Source organism: Camelus ferus, chromosome 2, assembly GCF_009834535.1.
Source record: "Camelus ferus isolate YT-003-E chromosome 2, BCGSAC_Cfer_1.0, whole genome shotgun sequence".
Lineage (NCBI taxonomy): Eukaryota > Metazoa > Chordata > Mammalia > Artiodactyla > Camelidae > Camelus > Camelus ferus.
Genome location: NC_045697.1, coordinates 110246895 through 110265274, shown reverse-complemented (window position 1 = coordinate 110265274; position 18380 = coordinate 110246895). Strand labels below are relative to the sequence as shown.

The window sequence follows — 18380 nt, the reverse complement described above, 5'->3', positions numbered from 1 at the left end:
TCCAGGATGCTTTTATTACGGTGAGATTTAGGAAAAAAGTTAATGGTGCCAAGATTGCTATCATACTGTCCTGTAATCACCAGTGTTAGACTTGGAAGAGATCTCAGTCCAGAGCAGGACAATCATTGTCAGGGGCATAAAGCACAAAAGAGAAAAGGACCTTTGAAAACCGTGGATTATTTACATGTGTGTGACACTGTTGACAACCGACCAGAGAGCTGCTTTGTGGTTTCATGTCCTGAAGCTTCACTGTCATGTTAATTAGCGGTTCTGTGCAGTCCTAACCACCTTCTTTGCTCAAAGCCGTACTTTAAATATAGCAAGTTGTTTTTGCCAGAGACTCATGGGACATAAGACATCTGATATTTGTAATGGAGCCCTTAATGGTATCACTACTAAAATAAGAACAAGATTGCCTTTTTCAGTCTACAAGCTCCAGCGTTGTTCAGATCACCTACTGAAATGCACATCACCTTCAAAATCTGGGCTGTGAGCAGTTTCTAGTCTCTGCTTCTGCTTGTATTTTTTTCCCCTATACCTTTTGTGAAGATTTGGCATAGATTTGCATTAATAAGAATTACTCTTCCAGGGAAAAGTTCAGACTCTGAAGCATTCTCTAAAGTTTAGCAAATGGAAAAGACAGAACCAATGCTATCCACGTGACCATAAGAAGGCTTCAGTTCTGGTGACAGAGAGGTTTGGCAGAGATGTTTGCTCCCTGAGAGAGTCGTCCTCTTAGGATTCTGCAGATGTGTCTCAGAAGGGTCAGTGGATCTTAAACTTGACCCAGGATTTATTAACTGAGAAGTAAGTATCATCTGTGATTAAGGACAGACAGCCAGTAAGGTACTAAGATAAATCATCTCTAACTCAGAAACGTAACTTTTTTTTACAGCTGACCTTGAAAATAAAGGCAGGCATAGTCTGATCAAAAGTGAGGCAGCTTTCACACCAGTTATCCTCTTGCTGGGAAATGAAAAGAGCATTTTCAGGAATATGTGTTTTTTTTTTTTTTTAATTGAAGCAGAGTTGATTTACAATGTTGTGTTAGTTTCTGGTTACAGCCTAGTGATTCAGTTATGCATACATATATATATCATGTTCCCATATTCTTTTCATTACAGATTATTATACAACATTAAATTTAGTTCCCTGTACTATACAGTAGGCTCTTATTTTTTTTTCTTTTTACCTATTTTATATATAGTAGTGTGTATCTGCAAGTCCTAAACTCCTAATTTATCCCTCCCCCCTTTCTCCTTTGGTAACCATAAGTTTGTTTTCTATGTCTATGAATCTGTTTCTATTTTGTAAAAAGTTCACTTGTGTCATTCTTTTAGATTCTACAGGTAAGTGATATTATATGATATTTGTCTTTCTCTGTCTGACTTACTTCACTTAGGATGATAACCTGTAGGTCCATCCATATGCTGCAAATGGCATTATTTCATTCTTTTTTTATGGCTGAATGATATTCCATTGTATATATAATACCACATTTTCTTTATTCATTCATCTTTCCATGGACATTTAGGTCGTTTCCATGTCTTGGTTATTGTAAATAGTGCTGCTGTGAACATTGGGGTGCATGTGTTGTTTCAAATTAGAGTTTTTCTCTGGATAGATGCCCAGGAGTAGGATTGCTAGATCATATGGTAAGTTTTTTAAAGGCATCTCCATGCTGTTTTCCATAATGGCTGCACCAAACTATATTCCTAACTACAGTGTAGGAGAGCTCCCTTTCTCCACACCCTCTCCAGCATTGATCATCTGGACTTTTTAATGATGGCCACTCTGACCAGTGTCAGGTGATACTTCATCGCAGTTTTCGATTTGCATTTCTCTGGTAATTAGCTATATTGAGTATCTTTTTGTGTGCCTGTTGGCCATCTGTGTGTCTTCACTGGAGACATGTCTGTTTAGATCTTCTGCCCATTTTTGGATTGGATTATTTGGTTTTTTTGTTATTGAGTTGTGTGAGCTTTTTGTGTGTTCTGGAAATTAAGCCCTTGTGAGTCCCATCACTTACATATTTTCTCCCTGTCTGCAGGTTGTCTTTTCATTTTGTTTATGATTTCCTTTGCTGTGCAAAAACTTATAAGTATAATTAGGTCCTGTTTGTTTATTTTTGCTTTTATTTCTATTGCCTTGGTGGACTGACCTAAGAAAACATTGTTACTATTTATGTCAGAGAATGTTTTGCCTGTGTTCTCTTCTAAGAGATTTAAGATGTCCTGGCTTATGTTTGTGTTTTTAAGCCATTTTGAGTTTATTTTTGTGTATGGTGTGAGGGAGGGTTCTAATTTCATTGATTTACATGTGTCTGGCTGTCCGGCTTTTCCAGCTTGCTGAAGAGACTGTCTTTTCTCCATTGTATATTCTTGCCTCCTTTGTCGAAGATTAATTGACTGTAGGTGTGTGCGTTTATTTCTGGGCTCTGTATTCTGAGGAACACATTTTCTGAACATAATTTATTTCAGATCTATGCTGGGATAAATAAAAACACATGTGCCTTAACACATGCAAAAAATAGAAAGTAATCTTTATATGAGTAATTTAACACATTGTCTAGATTGTGGAGTCATTGTTTTACAAAACTGGACTGTCAAGAGACACTGTGTGGAGTAGAGACACTTTTAATGTGTAACCTTAAGTAAGTCAGTGTGTCCTGAAGCCACATGGCAATGGTTATAAAATCCAGCCAGCACATACGTATATAAATATTGTTTAATTCTGGGCCAATAAATAGAAACCATTTGTAGGCTTCTTCTCTTCAACCACAGTGCAGTGGCTAGAAGAAAGTAAAATTTTTTCCTTCCAGTTTTATTGAGATATAATTGACATCCAGCAGTGTATACGTTTAAGCTGCACAGCATAATGATTTGACTTTCTTGCATCATGAAACGGTTACCATCATCTCATTCAACTCATACAATGTTAAAGAAATAGATAAAAAGGTTTTCCCTCGTGGTGAGCACTCTTAGGATTTATTCTCTGAACAGCTTTCGTACATAACATACAGCAGTGTTAATTAATCGTATTGTACATTACACCTCTAGTACTTACTTGTCTTGTAACTGGAGGTTTGTACCTTTTGACCACCTTCATCCAGTTTCCCCTTCCCTACTGCTCCCATCCTCACCTCTGCTTACCACAGATCTGATCTGTTTTTCCATGAGTTTATTTATTTTTGAAGTGTAATTGACCTACGACCCTATGTTACTTTCTGGTACATAACACAGTGATTCGCTGTTTGTATACGTTTCAAAATGATCACCCTGATGAGTCACGTTTTCACAGAAAGTAAGTTTTGATGTTAGATTTCTCCTATTGCTCAGCTGCAGAAACCCAGGGAGCCAGTAGATTCTTTTCCGGGTTACTTCTCTTGATTTCTATATGTGGTTGCCCAAATCCAAAGTCTCTATGAAACGCCATTTATACTAGAACAACCTTTGGTTAACTTTGACCAAGTATTGCGATGGAAAAGTGCAGTGATAAAGTCTCCTTTTTAGAGTCTTTAGTCCTGCTTTGTTATTTTTGGGGTGAGGGAAGAATACATTTTAAACATAAATTTTAATTTATGTAATTTATAACTTATAAATCTAAGCTAAATCCAGGTGCTAGTGAAACTTTTAGGACTTCTCCAAAATGAATTTTCTTGAGATAAATAGCTTATGAGATCAGTGACTATGTATACAGTGGTATCAAAACTCTGGGCCTTAACTAACATTGGTTGAAAATTGTGTATAAGATGTTGGTGTCTAAAAATCTTATATGAGCTAAAGTCAGAGTAGGGTAACACATCTGACTTAATATTAGCCAGAGAAGTTTAGCTATTGTTGAATATTGAGAAATTCCTTCCTTTCTCTCTCTTCTCCCATCCTGCCTCTGTTCTTGCCTTTCTTCCTTCATTCACTCTTTCTTTCTCCATCAATCACTCATTCATCTCCATGTTCATTCATTTGACTAACAGTGACTAGCCACCCACTGTGTCCCAAGCCCTGTTCTAGGCACTAAAGATACAAGATGCAGCAGTGAGCAGCTTCAGGGGTTGTTTTCTTGTGGAAGAAGATGAAAATGATGAAAAATAAAATAGCAGACTATCCTAAGTCCTGTGAAGAATATAATATGTAGTGATGGGCTCCAGAGTGACTGGAGCAACGTGGTGCTCCTTTGGCAGAGAGTAGAAAGGAGAGGATTCTCAGGAGATGAGACCTGAGTGGTGAGAAGGAGGCAGCTGTGCTGCTTCTACCGAGGGGAACAGCACCAGAGGCAGAAAGGAACAGTAAGTACGAAGGCTCTGAGTCAGGTGGGAGCTGTTTATGGTCAAGAGACAGAATGAAGATCTGCGTGGTTGGAGCTCCATGATTTAGGGGAAGGGTGAGAGGAGACATAGGTAGGGACCAGGTCACATGGAGGTGTCACAGACCGTGGTAAGAAGTTTGGATTTATTTTGATTAAATGGAAGGGTATTGGAGAGTTTTAAGCAAGAACATGATTTGAAGCCTCCCGAGTATGTATTTAAAAGGTGTTGGTGAGATTGTCATTCGCTAGATCACAAAATGTCCAGTTACTGAATACACAGTAAAGAAACTCCTTTCTTTCGGGTCTCAGTATTGGGGGAACAGTTAAAAACATTTTTAACCTTATCTCTAATTCATGTACCAAACGGTTTCTCTGTTTGATTTAAGTTCCAGAGCGAATTTGCAGCTTTCTTCTAGCAAATATCTAATATTGCATACATTTTTTAAATTTTATTTAAATAGATAATATATTTATAATGTTCCAAAGTAAAAACGATATAGAAATTTCTATATACTGAATAACTTTGCTCCCATTCCAGCGTCTGTCCACTTCATCATTCATCTCCAATGGCAGTACACAGCCTCCTGCGTTGATTTCTTGTGAGTCTTTCTGTTGTTTCTTTGTGCAGATACGAGCAAATATAAATGATATTCTTATTTTCCTTCCTCTAGGATTGTGTGTGTGTGTGTGTGTGTGTGTGTGTGTGTGTTCTTCTGCAGTATCGCTTTCTTTACCCACAGTTGAGTCTGGAGTTTTTTCCCTTTCAGCACACAGAAAGCTTTGTCGCTCTGTTTTAGAGGAGGCAGGCTTTTCATTGACTAGAAGTGCTGTATGCTATTTAACCAGTTCTCACTGATGGGCTCTTGGTTTCTTATCTTTGGGTATTACAAATAGCACTGTGATGGCTAAACTTTTTCATACGTCACTCTGCGTTTGTGAGATATCACTGTAAGATAAATTCTCCCAAGTGGGACAGCTGGATTGAAGTGTACTCTTCATAATATATCATTTTGGTAGGTGTTTGTATTTTGCTAAGCATTGGCAGATTTTCCTCCCTAGAAGCTGTACTTTTTTGCACCTCCACTACCAATATCTGGTAAGTTATGGTCCTTTTAATGGTTGGCTTTACTGTTTACCTATTGTTTACCAACATTTTTTTCTTAGTCTCAGCTCCCTAATTTATGTATTTCTATCCCTGTATGTTGTATATATTTTTGTAGGCCACCTGTAGGCCACTTTCAATTATTGGTTGAAAGAGGCATTGAATAGATACATTTTATGTGCTTTAATGATTGCTTTTAACACCCTGTGTTATGATTATTCTTTTATATTTTTACCCATTTGCCCACTATACTGAATGGCTTCACAACACCAGGGTCCATATTTTAGGAGTCCTAGGAGAGCAATGCCTGGCAGGTAATAGGCAATAAATATTTGCTATCTTAATGAATAGTTTAAAGTATAGTAGTATTACTCATAAGCCTAGTAGAGTTAAGTAATACCTGGTAGGCAGAGAAAGAATCAGTGAATAATTTACTGAAACAGTTAATGAATATAGGATTTTTTTTTCAGTGAATCCATTGTATCAATAGCAATGAAGAAATATTATAATGGAATGGACTGATCATCTTTTTTTCAACTGGATGCTGTTAAAATATAAATGAAGATGATGATCCATCAGTACATGACCATAGAGCAAGTGAAATCCTATACGATATGACAGATAATGAAAACCTTCATAAAGAAATTGTCCAGCAAATAAATCAAAAAGTTAATCAAGAAAAGTGGCCAGGCAAAAGAACAATTCTGAGAGAGAATATTCTGCTTTAGGAAGCTTCAGATGACATCAGTGGTCTAGGAAAATTCTGGCAAACTTTTAAAATAAAATGCTTAAACCTTTCTATGTGTAATGCTATGTGATTAAGCCTTCTGCAGCCAGTAAACTTGCCGCACATTCTAGTCTTGATTGCTTTATGATTTGTATCTAGATGAGCTGAAGAAACAGCACTCTAAAACATTTAAAATGCGATATTACTGTCCACGAAACATGAATGTGCAGTAAAAAAATCTCTTGTCATTGAGCAAGAATGTCAGGCTGGAAGTCCTGCTCAGGGCCACTAATCCTTGTATATGAAACAACTAATCAGGGAAGACCGGACGCCAAATGGGAGAGCCGGCAGATAAGGCTTTGCTCTCAGAGTAATGATTTTCAGGCATTAAAACACACTTTACCTCGTCAGGCTAATTTAAATGTGTACCTGCCAGATATTACACATCACGGTGACTAAACGTGCATGTATCTTCAAAATTTTTTCATGCTTATGCAATAATCTTGGCATGAATGTATGACAGAATGATTTCATCGGACCTCAGGGAATATGATATTGAATATCACTCTGTAACCATTTGCAAGGCACATAAAGCTATGTCTTACTTCGGACAAGTTTAATTGATAAAAACTCACTTCTTTTACAGAAAGATTATTTGCTTTATAAATGATTCTTTTTTCAAAATTACGTTTAAGTATCATTTTCATCATGAATTTTAATTCAACCTACAAATATCTATTTTCATTAAACACTTTTTCAAACACATATAAATATTCTACATGCTATGCTTGGAAATAATTATACCTCTTTGCTTATGGTAAGTTACTAATGCTTTTTAACTTTTTGACATTTCTGAAAAGTCCTTACAAGTATTTGAAAAGTTGGCTAATCCTTCTCTTGAATATTTTTCATTACTTCAGCAATTTTAAAAGGTGAGTTGCCGTGTTCAAATAACTACGGTAGCTATAGAATATACATGTTTAGAATTAAAACCATGTGAAATAGTTTTTATAAAATGAAAATATTGAGATATGCCTTATTTTATTGACAGAAACCATCACCTATTATCATTTCATGCCTGGCAATAAATACTTCCTTACTTGTGCAACATTCAAGCTAAATATATGAGTTTATAAGTATGAACTCTACCCACAGGATCAGGCAACTCAGCAACCCACACACATACTGTATATGAGCCTCATGTTACTTTTTATTCTTTACTAATAGACCTCATAAGCATATTAATAGATTTTACATTCATAAACAAGTTTCAACCTTCTCCTTTAAAAAAAATACACCAGAGTAGTTAGAATGATTTCTGGGTGTCACTGGAACTTCTTCTTGCTGTGATTTTTCTTCAGATTTTTTTAAACCAGCGATCTCATGTAATCTTCATAGGTGTTACATGAAAGAAACACTTAGAAAACTTTTCTTTCTGTGTCAGACACCGACAGGATTTTTGTGTACATTTAACACCTGTGACTATGGGAAAGAGAGATGCTTAAACTCTCAACGAAGTGAAGAACCTCGTTGGCAAAGTATTACTCATATGCCAGTAAAGGGAGCTGTAGTAGTAAAGGAATTATAGTAAAATCAAGTTACATTTTAAATTGCCTTTTGTATAAAAGTGTAAGATACACTACTTACGGTCTTCGAGCTAAAAAAGTAAAATCTTGGATCAATGGCTTAAACTCTAGCTCTAGCATTATTTTTCTTGATTAATAAATATTTTGAATATAAACAGTCTGGTTTCTTAAGTTAGCAAAGAATAGTTCAGGATTTAGAGGTCTGACTCTCACCTGGCTGCGTGCTCCACTTTGATGAAACACACGTAGTTTTAGACCAGGTTGGCCTTCCCACAGGTCCGGCTGGGGGTCCTGCTTGGTACGCCGCGATTGCAAGGTCCTGCCTGCTCTTTACCTGGATTATATATCAGGCTTGTGTTTGCAGCAGGTGACCTTAAGGAATGAGGCAGTGTCTCCATTCAGGGCAAAGAGCAGTCTTGCTTACCCATTGTTTCAGACTGGCTCCGAAACAATGGATTTTTCAGCCTCAGTACTCCTCTCCCGGAAAGCCACCTACCTACTGCCTGGGCAGGCATCATCTAACCCTCTAACTCACCCTTAATGACTAGGTTTGGGGAACTGATGTGAATGTGCTAACGTTATGACTCCTGCTTTTTTTTTAATTTATTGAAGTACATTCATTTACAATGTGTCAATTTCTGGTGTACAGCATAATGTTTCAGCCATACATGTACATACATATATTTGTTTTCATATTCTTTTTCATTATAGGTTACTACAAGATATTAAATATAGTTCCCTGTGCTATACAGAAGAACCTTGTTTTTTTAAATCTATTTTATATATAGTAGTTAATATTAGCAATTTGTGAACTCCCAGTTTTATCCTTTCCCACCCCTTCCCCTACCCCGACTCCCGTAATCCTTGTTATGAGCAAAAATGCCTTTCACCTCCGTTTCCTGACTCTTGTGTCTGGTTTCTTCTCAGAGCCTCTAGGCTGAGCGATTGTAACCATCACCTCATTCTTTGTCTCCACTTAAGAATCACAGTATCGTTCGTAGCCTGAAAAGAGTTGTTTCCTATATTTTGCTCAGTTTTCTAGTTGTTTGTGACAAAATGTTAAGTCCAGTCCCAGTTACGCCATCATGCCTGGAAGTTGAAATCTAGGACTTTATTTTTTTGGTTTAGATTTATCTGTTAAAATTCATCATCTTTTTTTTTTTTTTTTTTTGGCCTCCATGAACAAAACAAGCACACAACTTTTAAAGCCTCTGTATGGTGACTGAACTCTACTATCTGGAACCTTGTGGTTCTATTGCATTTTTGTTTTTCCCTTTTGTCTCCAAGTTCTCTTTGATTATATGTGGATATTGTATTTGCAGAACTGTTTGTAAAAATCATTTGATATCCAGGGTGATGAGACAGATAGCTTTAGGATGGTCCCCAGTGCCCGCATCCTTGCTTAGTCTTCTTTGCTGAGCGTGAGCTGGACTTCTTAACTCCATTCTGATGAGTGGAAAATGAAGAAGGAAACATTGTATGTCACGTTGGGGCTTTGGTTCTAAGAGCCTGTGGCTTTCATTTTGGTCTCCCTTTCTTGCTCTTGGCTCCCTGGCTCCGGGAGAAGCCCCCGCTGTGGGCAGCCCTGTAAAGAGGCCCACAAGGTGAGGAACTGAAGTCTCCTGCCAACAGCCAGGTGACTGAACTTGGAAGTGGCCCCGCTAGAGGCAGGCAGAGCGTAGGTGACCGCAGCACCATCTGACCCCGGGAGCGAAGCCTGCTGGAATCCTGATCCAGAACCACTGAGCTGAGCCACTCCTGGATCCCAGACCCCCGGAAACTGTCAGATGAGAAACAGTTATTGTTTTAAGCCGCTACGTTTGGAATCATTTTTTACACATCAGGTCGATAACTAATAAAGATGATGTCTTTTAATAGTTAGGGTTTCTATCTGCGTCTGCCGGTTGCCTGGTGGTGCCAGCACTCTAGGACATCTGCGGATGCTGGTGGCCAGAACCTCCTGTCTTCAGTCTCAGGCAATGAGATGGTTCAAAGCTGAGATGCAGCCCCTTTGAGGGCCTTCCTGTGGTTCACCCGGAGGTGACAGGGTGTCCCTCTCTAAGGGACAGCCTAAGATGGGGGACTTAGGAGCGCTCCCCTCAGCCCTGTACAGGCCCTGAATCCCAGTCTCAGTGGCCAAAGCACTAGGCAGCTTGCGGGTCCCATTCAGCTGCCCAGCTGCCCTCCTCTCCCTCTGGGATTGGTAGAGTTTCCTGGGAAGAAACTCCTCCATATCTGGGGTGGAGTAACCTGGACTCCCTTCCCTGCCATCCTCTGGGTGAATCTTCAGTATGCTGTGAGTTCTTTGATGCCTTCAGCTGGCTATTTCTTTCAACATTTTGTCCCACTTTTCTAGTTGTCCTCTAAGAGCCCGACTTGCTTCATCTACCATTATTGGAGGTGAAAGTCAGATCCTCCTTTCTCGATCTGAGAGGCTGAACAGCAGTGAAGTTTCCTGTCGCACGTACTTAAGTCACAAAGTGTACTTAGCTGTAGGTTTCAGTGCGATGGTTCACTGAATTCTGTAGGAATTCCATGTACTTACTTTCCATCTAACACTCTGGAGGGCGCTTTTCTGGTGGCCAGTCTGATTTGGCCTGCTCACGATTGTACACGGCAGCCTTGCTAGTTTTCCAGTGCACACAGATGGGCGGCAAGGTGTTAACTCTGACATTAATTCATTTTTGGAGTTTTACGCTGGCAGGCAGTGGTCTGTGTCTGATGTCACTTGGGTGACAGGGAATGAAGCTGCATATTTTCTACTGTCATATTTTACCTCTTAGAATATTTGTTATTCTCTGCAAAGTTAATCTTGATGGTTTTATTGTTACATACACTTTCTAATAAAGAAGCAAATAAGCTTGTGTGGATTAAGTACCAACTCCAAATCACACGGAGAACATATGTCTCTGAAAAATGTGTTGATAGGAGAATTAATAGTTGGAACTCTTAAGATCTTTTTTTGGGGAAAAAGCCTATGTAATTAAAAAAAAATTTCCCTTATTTATTGGGGAAGAAGTAGTTAGGTTTATTTATTTATTTACCATTACTATTTTTTAATGGAGGAGCTGGAGATTTGAACCCAGGACCTTGTGCATGCTAAGCACACGCTCTACCACTGAGATATACCCTCTCCTCCCAGCCTGTGTAATTTTTAAAAGTAAATCTGTGTATGTTCTCTTGGGAAAAAAGCCAAGATACACTCTTCCTGAAAAAAAGTAGCTGTATACCCAAGGCTCCTGAGATATTCAGTTTATACATTTAATTATTTTAATTTATGAGTAGTATGCACACGGAGTTTCTTAGGTTATTGTTTTCCTTCATCCAAATGTTTAATGCTTCTTGGTTATATATATTAGAGTTGTTAAATCTCCCTAAGTCACATTTCAGTCTTGGAACAGTTGTCAATTAGCATATACAAACTCCAGAGTCAGAAATTTTGGAAGGAATTTAAATTCTGTCACTTAATAGTTGTAAAACCTTGTACAAGAAATTTAACCAGCATTCCCTCTGCTCTGTCCCTCCAGCCACCATGTTCACAGAATCAATATTACAACTGTTTTCCAGACATTTCAATTTCTGTCTGAGAACGTGGACAATGATAATATCTTTCTCACCTACCTTGTAGGTTTGTGATAAGGAGAAAAATGATATTTATGAGAGCCTTTGTAAGCTCTGTAGCAATATGCCAGCATAAGGTGTGATTATTTGCAGTCTTCGCTCCTTTATAAAGTGTCAAGGCGAGACCACTGCATTAGATGTCCAATTTTCCATATTTTGAAGAAGAGAAAGATGTTTGAAGGAATCATAGTATCTAGGAAGCCAAAAATCTAAGGAAAACAGTTAAATATATCACTTGTAACTTGAGAGAAAAAGCAGCAAGAAATACTTTATGTTAAGGGCACAAACCTTCTGGATTATAAAGTGTGTTGGTTGTGCTTAAGGGAAGAGAATGGAGGCCTCTTGTTTTTTGGTGGGAGCGAGCGGGTGGCGTGGGGGTGTTTCTGCCAGGTGGCTTCTGTCCCCTTTCCTTCCTCTGGATTTTAAAAGCGTGACCTACCTCTTGTGCTTTTGATTAGTTTAACACCAAGTGCGGAGCATTGAATATCAGTTCCTGACCTCGGGGAGAACTTTCTGAGAAACTGGAAATTAAACAAGTATGGGAAACTCTTCCTCTGGAAAACTCCCCCTCCTCACCTATCCCTTGGACAAGCCACTAGAAATTTCCAGGTTCTTGGTATATTTCTCTAAATGATAAATACAGTTACTTAAGGGCCAATCAGAGACGACCAGATGGTAACAATCTTAAGAGCACAAGGGAAAAAGAGGCAATACTTTTAGCTCTTCTTACCATATATAGATTTTTGATAGTGTACTTCATTTATAAAAATATGTTATTTAATTACCTATTGTCAGCTGAGTTATGAGGTACCATACACCATGTCACCATCTTTTCCATTTTATACATTTATCTCTCTCTCTTTTTTCCTCTTTTTTAAAAAATATACGTAGTATGATAGAGAAATAAAAGTTATCTTTTAAAAGTGGGAAAATATATATGAAAACAAACATACAGATAAACAACAAGGTCCTACTGTACAGCACAGGGAGCTATGTTCAATATCTTGTAGTAGCATATAATGGAAAAGAATATGAAAAAAGGAGATATATATATATATATATATATATATATATATATATATATATATATAAAAATATGTATATAATATATATAATAACTGAATCACCATGCTGTACGCCAGAAATTGACACATTGTAAACTGACTATACTTCAAGAAAAAAAAAAAACCCAAACCAAAACAAAAAAGTGGGTAAATATGAATTTCCTTGTGAAATATACCAAATACTGATGTATCTTGAGATATCAAGTAGAATTGTTCGTTTTCATGGTTCTAGAAATAATATCTTTTCCTAAAACAGTATCCATCAGTTTTATTTAACTGGGCCCTGGGCAGCTATATATTGGATATACAGCAAACTGGTACTGAAAGAGAAAAGAAAATGATGTTCAGAAGAGAAAAATGAAAAACTCTCTATTCTTAGAGGATAAGACCTAAATTCTATTTGAATTTTGCCTCAGTTTGGGCTGCTGTGACAAGGACTGTAGACTGGGTGGCTTAATGTATTTCTCATCGTTCCGGAGGTCAGAGGTCCAACATCAGGGTGTCAGCACCCTCGGGCTCTGGTGAGAGCCCTCTTCCTGGGCTGTCTTCTCGCTGTGTCCTCGTGTGATGGAGACGGGGGTTCTCATGTCTTTCTCCTTTTATAAGGACATTAATAACCCCGTTTTTAAGGGCTTCGCTCTAAAGACTGATCTACCCTAATTACCTGCCAAATGCTTCACCTCTAAATACCGTCACACTGGGGATTAGGGATTCAAACATTCAGTCCGTAGCAGACTTTAGGATGCTGTTCCCTAGTACGGGTCTAAGGCTGGGTTGGAAAGCCCCGCACCTGAGCCCCGTTCAGAGCTTCATAAGGCTGATGAAAATAGTTCTCTAAGAATCTGACGTTTGTGAGAATCTCATGCTTCATGGCTTACCCCTCTACTCACTGAATGAATTTTCCTTTTTTCTTTTTAGCCAGTTTTAGTTTTTCTTGGTCTGGAAGTACGATTAGGAAACAGTGGTATACAGTGACTCAATTATAACTTTTAGTTGAAAGCTGAGGTTAAAAATAGGGTTTGTGCATGTTATATGGATATTTTAGGCTGATAGTTTATTACTGTTATTATTATTATTATTAACTAAATAATGTATCAGTCAGCAACTTTTCCCCAATGTATCCCTTTTATGTTACTGGCATAAAGTTATAGCTGGCAATGAATCAATACTTAACATCGATTGAGTTCTTACTATGTGCTAGATAATGCCATGCATTTTATATGGAATATCTGATTTAATCTTCACAACAACCGCATGAGGTAGGTCCTATTATTAAGCCATTTTGTAGATGTGGAAACTGAGGCTTCCAACAGCAAAATAATGTGCCTAAGGTCAAATAGATCATAAATGGTAGAGTCAGGGTGCCTGTGTTGGTGTTATTACAGAGGTTTCCAGCTCCCTCAGGTAACAAGTCTCCCATAGGAAGAAGGAGTTCCACTTCTCATGGGAAAATTTTATATTAACATTGAATAAATCATTTGACAAGAGGTATGTCCAAGAAGCAGGGTTGGAGGTTATCAAAGTAACACTTAGTGTTTACATGGTACTACATTTTTTTCTCCTTCAAGCATCTCTAATTAAACCATGGGAGACTTTTGCAAATTAAATTGGTATAATTAATGCCAGATAAGATTGGGAAATTGAAACTCAGATTTATAGACAAGAACTTTAATTTATCTGTGACAGTAGAAGTGTACCAGTGGTCCATGTGCAACATTGGTATTGCCCCGTTATTCATAATAATATTGCTTAATATGAAAAGACAAGTCCCAGTCTACTAACAGTGAAACAGCTGTAAAACTGGTGGTCTGGAAGACCTTACTAGGTACCAGGTTAGTACCTGTTGAGTTAATAGGGTTCATGGAGGGCCCAGGGATTCTATTTTTATCTCTGGTTTGTGTTTTGTAAGTTGGAAACAATAGGGGTGTGTGTGTGTGTGTGTGTGTGTGTGTGTGTGAATTGCTAAGACCACTGCTAGAGACACCACTGGGGGCCGAGAAAAACCTTGGGATTTCACTCCTTCTTTGGCCCTCGGCTCTCCTCCTTGTCCCTTTGTGCAGCTCTAATGAGAAGCCAGTTGACAAGGGAGTCTGTGTCGTGTAGTTTGCAGGGTCTTTCTGGGAGTCACGCAGCAGAGCAGGGGCGGGGCAGGTAGGGATGGGGTGCAGACACACCTGTGTTGTGCACACATGGCATTTGTGGGGACAGTGCTCAGCACCCTGTGCCTTTGTTCCCCTTTTGTGACAGAAGAAAATGAACTCCTGATTTGGGGATTTTTTTTTTATGGTCCTTTAAAGTTTCTTTTCTTTCTTTCCTTCCTTCCTTCCTCTTTTCTTTTCTTTTTCTTTTCTTTTCTTTTCTTTTCTTTTCTTTCTTTCTTTTCTTTTCTTTCTTCTTCTTTCTTTCTTTCTTCTTTCTTCTTTTCTTTCTTTCTTTCTTCTTTCTTCTTTCTTTTCTTTCGCTCTTCCTTCCTTCCTTCCTCTCTTTCTTCCTTCCTTTCCTTCTCTCTCTTCCTTCCTTCCTTCTTTCCCTTTCTTTCTTTCTTCCTTCCTTCCTCTCTTTCTTCCTTCCTTTCCTTCCTTTCCTTCTCTTCCTTCCTTCCTTCTTTTCTTTCTTTCTCTCTCTCTTTCTTTCTTCTTCTTCTTTCTTTCTTTCTTCTTTCTTTCTTTCTTTCTTTCTTTTTCTTTCTTTTTCTTTCTCTCTTCCTTCCTTTCCTTCTCTCTCTTCCTTCCTTCCTTCTTTCCCTTTCTTTCTTTCTTCCTTTCTTCCTTCCTTTCCTTCCTTCCTTTCTTTCTCTCTTCCTTCCTTCCTTTCCTTCTCTCTCTTCCTTCCTTCCTTCCTTTCCTTCTCTCCCTTGCTTCCTTCTTTCCCTTTCCTTCTCTCTCTTCCTTGCTTCCTTCTTTCCCTTTCCTTCTTTCCCTTTCTTCCTTCCTTTCCTTCTCTTCCTTCCTTTCCTTCTCTTCCTTCCTTTCCTTCTCTTCCTTCCTTCCTTCTCTTCCTTCCTTCCTTCTCTCTTCCTTCCTTCCTTCTTCCTTCCTTCCTTCTCTTTCTTTCTTTCTTTCTTTCTTCTTCTTTCTTTCTTTCTTTCTTTCTTTCTTTCTTTCTTTCTTTCTTTCTTTCTTTCTTTCTTTCTTCTTTCTTTCTTTCTTTCTTTCTTTCCTTTCTGTTCTTTCTTTCTTTCTTTCCTTTCTGTTCTTTCTTTCTTTCCTTTCTTTTCTTTCTTTTCTTTTCTATGAAACATGGAATTCCTCTATAAAAGTCAGGAGTCCTATCACTTGGGCATCTACTTCAGTTCTAACCATGCCTTCAGGATTTGGGTTTCCCAAACAGTATCTGCTGAGGGGATTCCATTTTGTGATGAGAAAATGCTTCAGGATAACCCTTGACAAACCTAATTGTGAAATAGTGTAGTGTTGATGGGAGCAGCTACATGGATTTAGGTTCTTTCCACACACGGTAAATAGGAGTTCTTCATAGTTCTTCACAGCACTGGTCTCCATTAGGTGTCTGCAGAGGTGTTTCCTTCTTAGAAATCTCTCATATATATAAATACATGTATTTTTTTGCAGTTTTAGAAAATATGTATGTATTTTTTTCAATTTTGGAAACAATTTGTTGCTATAGCCTTTTCTGTTGTTGAGTTGTTCAATTTGACCACTTTTGTGAAAATATTTAGTAACTGAAAGTATTATAATAATGGTTTTTAAAATTGTTTGGTAGGGGTTGGATTTGTTTTGCACATCTATGGAGTATTTGTGTGACAATCTAAGAAACTGTGACCTTAGAGGACAGTATTTGGACTGATAACATATCCAGTCCAACCAACTTTAGAATCAGCATTGTAATTAACCATCTTTTTGGAACAAAGACTTCGTTTTATTTTCTTTAGACTTTTCAGCATACCCCCCTGCCCTGCCCTGCCCATTCATATATGTAGATATTTTTACTATAGCATGGAGGATTGTTTAACAACTATCTAAATACAGATTTCTAGATGTTATTAGTATGGAATGTGCAAGAGTTGGCATTTTATCTCAGAACTGAGCTCACCAACTTTTAGAACTTGATGCCTTGACCTGAGCAGGCAACCATCACCTTTTGAACTTCAAAACAAAACAGTGAATTTCATAATGGGAAACACTGTGACATGCTTGTATTATAAATAATAAAAACTGGCTCTTCTGGGTGAAATTAAGGCTCTGAGGAGGAGACGTACCCCAGCAGCTGTTTTCCAGTTTGTCTTTCGGAAGCACAGAGCTTCTACACACTAAATTTATAAACCGGGTAACTTGATTCTATAATGAAAATTCCATTCCTTTGGAAATATGAGTCTGATTTTCTACTTAAACAGTTAGCAAATTTTATTTTAATTTTTAGCAAATTACTGTTTCTGTTTAAGCTAAAGAAATTTGTTCTAAATTGAAATGTGTAATTTTTAAATAATCAGTGCTATCCTAATTCTTGAGAGTGACCTACCCCTTTCTGTTGTGTATTTTTTCTTTTAACTCGTTTTAATTTGCAAGAAGATAAATAAAACTAGTTTTTCATAAAGTAATTCATCTAGTTTTCATAAAATAATTAATCGGAACAACCATTTATTTCTGCATCTGACTGAGGATTTATGTGGGGTAAAAACACTTATCAACAAAAGTTAAACATAAAAGTGCAGGTCATCCTGATGTAATTGCAGTGATAGAATTATGCTGGTGTTATTATGGTTTTGCATCTGGTGTCAACAGACTGATTTTCCAGGTCAGTAGTTCTCAAGGTGTGGTCCCAGGACCTAAAGGATTAGCATCACTGAACCTGTTAGAAATGTAAATTTCTTGAGTCCCATCCCAGACCTATTGAAACAGAAACCTTCCATAGAAGGTAGGGGTAGAGGAGTCTTGAGTTTTGAAAGATCTCCAGGTGATTCAGTGGACCCTAGAATAATTACTGTAATCTGGTGTCAGTCTCCACCTTGGCTCACTCTACTATAAGCCAGGTATAAGAGGTGGCACAGACACTCTAGAAAACCCAAATCATTAAAACCATTGATGCTGGTTGTTTCATTTGTAAAAGTCCTTTCTTGTGGAGAAAAACTGATGTGACTGCTTTTGGGATAAGGCGGAGGTAGTTCTAAAGGCAGGGATGTTTATTTACACCTTCATAAGTTTTGTCACTATAGCAGTCCGGCCATGGCGATGGGAGGGAGAGGAAGCAGGTACGGGGGAGTGCTTCTTATTTAAAGTGGTGCTTGCTGTCATCTGTGCTGTGTTAGTAAGATACAAGAAGGTAACAGACATGAAAGTGATCTGCACACTGGGAAGCTCTATATAAATGCGACTTGTGCATTTGTTGAGTCAGCATTTCAGACGCTGGAGCATCAGCAGTGAAGAAAACGCAAGCCCTTGTCCTCCTGGAACTCCCTTTGGGGAGCTGCTGTGAAATATAAACCTGTCTGTGTTACAAATGAAGCTATACATGGGCACTTACAAGTAAGCTGAGGTTCATTAGTAGAAAAAAATTGCAATTCAAAATAGGCCCATGTAACAATGAGAATTTGCCTTCTCAGTTAGAGGGTGGTTTCAAACACATCTAACTAGAAAGTAAGAGAACCCAAAATCCATGTCAGCAGATCCATTTTCCATAACCCTCATGCTGTTTCCCTCAAGTTTCATTTTACGGAAGCTTTATTTGAGTCATCATTTTTAATTTCTTTACTTTTTCTCAACTCATCAGGTCTTTTCATTACTTTATGCCTTTTATCATGCTTTTTTTCTTTTGCGCCTGTAATGCCCTTACTTTCTCTTTTTCACTTAAGAAAATTGTATATATTCTTCAAAATCCAGCTCAAGTCTCACTCCTGGGACCTGTTGGTTCCCAGTTTCTCAGGCTGAGCTGGTTTCTCCATCTCCTGTCCTGTCCTGGCAGCTTGTCTGATCTGCACTGGAGTCTGCAGTCCCTTACTGAATCCCTCCCTCTCTGCACCC

The 18380-nt window shown here is 38.1% G+C and overlaps 1 protein-coding gene and 1 long non-coding RNA gene across 2 annotated transcripts in view; both read left to right on the top strand.

Annotated features, from left to right (window-relative positions):
* DCHS2 (dachsous cadherin-related 2) overlaps positions 1–18380 on the top strand; it is a 227978-nt gene that overhangs the window by 21352 nt on the left and 188246 nt on the right. The window lies entirely within an intron of this gene.
* LOC106730394 lies at positions 498–6327 on the top strand. Its single transcript, XR_001366850.2, has 3 exons — positions 498–807; positions 4844–4904; positions 5878–6327. It is a non-coding gene; the product is annotated as an uncharacterized LOC106730394 (long non-coding RNA).